General features: G+C 48.7%; 1 protein-coding gene across 1 annotated transcript in view; it reads left to right on the top strand.

Moving 5' to 3' along the window:
- The first annotated feature begins 5,610 nt into the window (after positions 1 to 5,610).
- Positions 5,611 to 5,854, top strand: part of DHRS7C (dehydrogenase/reductase (SDR family) member 7C) — a 22,370-nt gene continuing 22,126 nt past the window's right edge. Inside the window, exon 1 of the mRNA XM_006761681.2 lies at positions 5,611 to 5,736. The gene's annotated coding sequence lies outside the window, so the exon portion shown is untranslated. The remainder of the gene's footprint in view (positions 5,737 to 5,854) is intronic.

Below are 5,854 nucleotides of genomic sequence, written 5' to 3'. Positions count from 1 at the left end.
GCCCCTGTGCACACACCTATGTTTCTCTCTCTCTCTCTCTCTCTCTCTCTTCCACTCACTCAAAATCACTGAGGAAAAATATCCTCAGGTGAGGATTAACAAAGAAACAAAAAAAAATGTTATAGTTTTAAAGAGATTATGTTTCTAAAATGCTTGGCCAGAGTAAAATCCTCAAGAAATGAAGTCATTGTTGTTCCATTCTTCCACACAGCTCAGGGGGGAAAGCCCTGAGCTACAGCTCCTAATAAATACTTCAAAGGGGGTAGACCCAGCTGCTGTTTCTCATGGGAAGACAAGGCCATGCCATAGAACTTCTCTCTACCAGAAAGACTCGGCCATGCTGCCCTAGACCACAGGGTTCCCTCTGATGTGGACCCCGGACAATAGCCTCATCTTACAAATACATGTGCCTACACTTACCTTTCATCCTGCGTAACAACTCCTGGGTTCCTTTCCTCTTTGTAAAATAAATAGCCCGCCAGGGTTTGGTGAGCATGCCTGTGTTAGTTACTCACAAGCTTCTTGATTGGCAAGTCATGTTTAAATATGACTGGACCCCAGCCAGGTGTGGCTCAGGGGTTGAGCGTTGACCCAAGAAACGAGAGGTCCCAGGTTCAATTCCTGGTCAGGTCACATGCCTGGGTTGCAGGCTTGATCCCCAGTAGGAGGTGTGTAGGAGGCAGCCAATCAGTGATTCTCTCTCATCATTGATGTTTCCATCTCTTTCTCCCTCTCCCTTCCTCTCTGAAATCAATAAAAATATATAAAAACAAACAAATAAATAAGAAGCCTGCCTGGAACTCACAGAGAAGCAGGGGGCACAGAACGGCAGCTGGCACTCTCAACACCCCTTCCCGGAACCCGAGGCTTTGGAAAATGTTTGGGAAGCAGAAGCTGCTCCCAGCCTTGCAGGGCATGCCCTGGTGAGATTCTCTGAGCACCTGCCACCAGGCGCCCGGCAAGGTGTCCGCACGCTAGCCAGTGGCTGCCAGGTCTGCACGGGCAGGTGAGCCGGGCATTTATGTCCACAATGAGCATCTCGGGGGTGGGCTTCAGAAGGCTGCAGTCCCGGGGAGACTTCCACTCACCAGCCTTTCCTGCTCCAAACCCCCTCTAATTCCAGCATCTGGAAGTGAGACCGTGCTTACTGAAGGTGTCAGCCATTCACACTCTAGTTCAGTGATGGCGAACCTTTTGAGCTCGGTGTGTCAGCATTTTGAAAAACCCTAATTAACTCTGGTGCCGTGTCACATATAAAATTTTTTTGATATTTTTGGTATTTTGATATACTTGCAGGAACCAAACCTGTAAGCCAGGTTCGTGCCCCTGACTGGGAATCGAATCTGTGGCCCTTCGGTGTGTGGCTGATGCTCTAACCATTGAGCACACTAACCAGGTCTCTATCTACACAACGACGTGTCAGAGGTGTCATAGGTTCGTCATCACTGCTCTAGTTTAAATGAACGTCTCCGGCTTTCCTGGCTGTGAGTTTAATAAGTATAACAAAGAGAGAGGGAGCGCATGAGCACTAAGAGGAAGAGAAGCTGAAGGATGTAAATGTGTTGCCCACACAGGTCTGGTGACAGAAGAGTCCAGAATGTTTTCCCTTCACTGACACACACAAATGGATAGTACGTGTAACTATCCCATCCTTTCTTTTTAATTTTCATCAAAAAGACATGAGTTCAAAAATAAATGTTGTGTCATTTTTTAAAAATATTTTTTCTCCTAAATTTTCAAATTTCTCCCTATAGTAAATCAGTTTGCAAGGCTAATCAGATGATAAAAGGAGAACAGTCGAATGGAATGACATCTTATCTGTTAAGTGGAACAAATGTTTGAATCCTTGTGCTTAAATTGCCAGGCACTTTTGCTTCTAAAAATAAACAATGCTAAGCGTGCAGTCTGGTATGAGGCAGTAGGGTACTGCATGTTCCCTAATGTGCTCAGTTACAATATTGTATAAACTTATCTAATATTTTAAACTAACATTTTATTGAGGCCACAGGTTGTTAGACACATAATCTGCGGTTGAGGGGGCGAGGGGTGTGGACCACCAAATTCTAGCAATGCTAGGTATGTTCAGATCTATTTCAAAATGTATTTGTGTTTAGTGAACACATTGTTTCTCAGGGCGGGGGAGGGGGATAAATGTTTCAAATAAAATCCCTCCCTCTGCTTACGCGACTGTAACATCCACACTGCCACACACTAAGGGCAAACCCAGTCCCTTCTCCGTGTCTGGGCTCCAGTGAGTACCTGCCCAGCACATGACGGTCCCATGGAATTCTGTGTTTTGTTGAATGACACATATCTGAAGAGGCATAAAGTGGAATTTTCCAGAATAAGCCCAGTCCAGAGAAGGCATGCTGGGTCCCGGGCCTCTCTTCACCCACAGCCGATGGTTGAAAAAGAAATGAAAGAATAGAATCTTTGGCTGAAACCGATTTGGCTTAGTGGATAGAGCGTCGGCCTGCGGACTGAAAGGTCCCAGGTTCGATTCCGGTCAAGGTCATGTACCTGGGTTGCGGGCACATCCCCAGTAGGAGATGTGCAGGAGGCGGCTGATCGATGTTTCTCTCTCATAGATGTTTCTAACTCTCTATCTCTCTCCCTTCCTCTCTGTAAAAAATCAATAAAATATATTTTTAAAAAAAGAATAGAATCGTTGAATGATGTGTACACACAGCTTGACTCGTCTTCTGGAAACATGAAGCTGAAATCTGGGGGTGTCTACTGGTCTGGAGGCGCCCTGCTGTCCCCTGACGCGCTGTTTCAGCAGCACAGAGAGCTGCACCGCGAAGGCCTGTGACTGTGGAAGCGGGGGCCGGTTCTCAGGACACCTAACCGGTTTGGCTCAGTGGATAGAGAGCATCGACCTGCGGACTGAAAGGTCCCAAGTTTGATTCCGGTCAAGGGCATGTACCTGAGTTGCGGGCACATCCCCAGTGGGGGGTGTGCAGGAGGCAGCTGATCGATGTTTCTCTCTCATCGATATTTCTAAATCTCTATCTCTCTCCCTTCCTCGCTGTAAAAAATCAATAAAATATATTTTTTAAAAAAGAATAGAATCGTTGAATGATCTGTACACACAGCTTGACTCGTCTTCTGGAAGCATGAAGCTGAAATCTGGGGGTGTCCACTGGTCTGGAGGCGCCCTGCTGTCTGTCCCCTGAAGTGCTGTTTCAGCAGCACAGAGAGCTGCACCCCGAAGGCCTGCGTGGCTGTGGACGAGGCGGCTGGTTCTCAGGACACCTGGGCATGGGCGACCGCTGTCAGCTGCTCTTCTTCAGCAGAGAGCCCACCGCCGACACCGCAGCAGACCCGATGCCGCCTCCTCGCAAGGAGCCTGTACCGTGGTGGGCTGGCCTTCCGACGAAGGGCTTGTAAAGTGCCCAGTCACAGCAGGGCCACAGCTGCACAGTGCACCTCCTGAGCTGCTGTAGGGACCAAACCAACCCTGGCACGGAGACACTGCCATAGTAATACTGTTTTAGGCCTCCCGATGTAAGCTGCTCCCCCAAAAATGCTCTTTGGAAGCTTCCTGACTCATCATTTCCGTGAATTTCAAATGCCTCCGTCCCTGCCTGTGGGTGTGGAGTGGGCACCGGGACTTAACTCAGGAATCCTTGACACTAAGACGGTGGGTGGGCTTTACGTTTACCTGTTTTTACTTTTTCCAGCCAACGTCTCCAGATGCGAAGGTCATCAGAGCCAACATTTCTCACTCTGTCATCCAAAAGGCCCAATGCGTTCACATTCAGAGAGTGCTCACGTCACCAAAAGCCGTGTGTCTGTAGCAGCACTGTTTGTAACGGCCCCGTATCGCAAACCAGCCAGTGCCCGCTCCCAGAGGAATAATGTAATATGTGAGGGGTCTTCATACCATGAAAGGAAAGATCTCCAACTTCACACAGTATGGATGCATCTCATAAACGCAATGTTCGGCAAAAACAGTAATGACTTGTAAACCTATTTAAATAAAAGAAATGTTTTAATGCACAAGTAAACCTAATAGATGCCCTTAAAAGTTAGGAAGCTGTTACCCTTATAGACTGGAAAGAGACATGGTGGGGGCATGTTGTCAATGTTGTTTCTTTACTTTTTTTTATTTTTCACTAGGGGCCCAAGTGCACAAATTCATGCACCTTGAAAGGAACTGTGGGCCTCAAGGCTGTGGTGGGCACAGGGGCAGGTGTCAGGCCATCATCCATGCCCCCGCCCGGCCCCTCACGGCCCCTCCCGGCCCCTGCCTGCCCGCAGCCCCGCTCCAGCTGCCACCGTCAGGCCGATGCCCTATCCACTGAGCCAAACCAGCTAGGGCTGTTTCTTTACTTTCTTAAAAAATATATTTGTATTGATTTGTATAGAGAGAGAGGAAAAGAGAGGGAGAGAAACATCGATGTGAGACCACAACACCAATTGGCTGCCTCCTGCATACCCCCGACCAGGGACCAAGCCTGAAACCCAGGCATATACCCTGACTGGGAATCAACCGCAACCTTTCAGTGCCTAGGGTGATTGATGCCCAACCAACTGAGCCACACAGGCCAGGACCAATGCTGTTTCTTCATCTGGGTGCTGATTGCAGGGACATGTTCAGTTGACGAAGATTCAGAAAGCGCCGCACTTAGGATATGTGCACATTTCTAGTAGATTACAGGTCAATAAAAAGTTGGTTGTCAGTGAATGCATAAATAAGCGGAACAACAGGTCTCTCTCTCTCTCTCATCAATAAATAAAAAGTTTTTAAAAAGTTTTTGTTTTTAAAAAAATGTTCCTTAATTTCCAAGGAAGAAATGCCGTTTCTCCACCCCGACCCCACCACCACCCCATGCACTGCTCCTTGCCCCACTTCCTGGTCAGCCCAACGATCGTCACCACACAAATGAAGGTGTGATTATGATCGGTTTCCTGGGTTTTGATGGTGTGAGCACTTGAATTGGAGATTAGCTATTGATGTCTCCCCATTTCCAATCCTTCCGGCTTCCCTTGTAAAATTAAAATATTTGACATTTGGGATAAATTCTTAATAATCATTAAAGATAACAATAGTCCTCTTCCTGTGAGACGGGGTCTATTCCGGGTTAACAGGCAGTGTCTTTCTTTTCCTCCCAACAGTCCTGCAAGATAACACTGTGATGCCCACTGCACCGCTGTGCAAGCTGAGCCTCCGTGAGATGGGTAACCATGACGAATGAGAAACGCTCCCCAAACCCTGCTCTTTCTAATCGCTCCTGTCACACCTCCAAGTGGCTTATTCTGCCACAGGCTCCATTCCACTGAACAGCTTTTCTATGCTCAGCCCCAGCCAGAAGGGGAAGGCCAGATGGCTCGCTGCCAGGCCAGTCCGAGCCACCCGGCAGCTACCTGATAGGAGGGCCGCAGGAAGCGAGGGCAAGCATGCTGGCACTGAAATCCCAGGTCCTGCCCCCGGATACCCAGCCTCGAACGGCAGAGGAACCTCCAATAGCCAGGCAAGCGGAGAGCTGTCAGAGTCCTGGCAAGAGCCCTGAAATCAGAGCCGGCCAGCATGTGTCCCCGAACCTCAGAGCAGACACTATATTTACCCTGAAAGCCCTCCAGTGCCCTGAGCCCTATAAATAGCCATTAGGGCCCAAGCAAGTGGCCTTAACACATGGATTTCCTTCCAAAAATGCAGACTCGTTTTAATTAAATTTATAATTAACCTTCGGGAGGGCAGGCCCCTGGATTCACGTTGCTTTCGGAGACGCCGTGAGTAATTTCCTATGTATCAGACTGGGGGGGATTAGCAGGGTGTTCAGCTCAGAAGCAGCCTGGGGCTGCACGGAGCCGGGCTCCTGAGGGCACTCAGGGCTTGGTGCACGAGGGC

This window comes from Myotis davidii, unplaced genomic scaffold, assembly GCF_000327345.1.
Source record: "Myotis davidii unplaced genomic scaffold, ASM32734v1 scaffold37, whole genome shotgun sequence".
Lineage (NCBI taxonomy): Eukaryota > Metazoa > Chordata > Mammalia > Chiroptera > Vespertilionidae > Myotis > Myotis davidii.
Note: the sequence above shows the minus strand (reverse complement) of the source record. Positions and strands in the feature narration are given on the sequence as shown.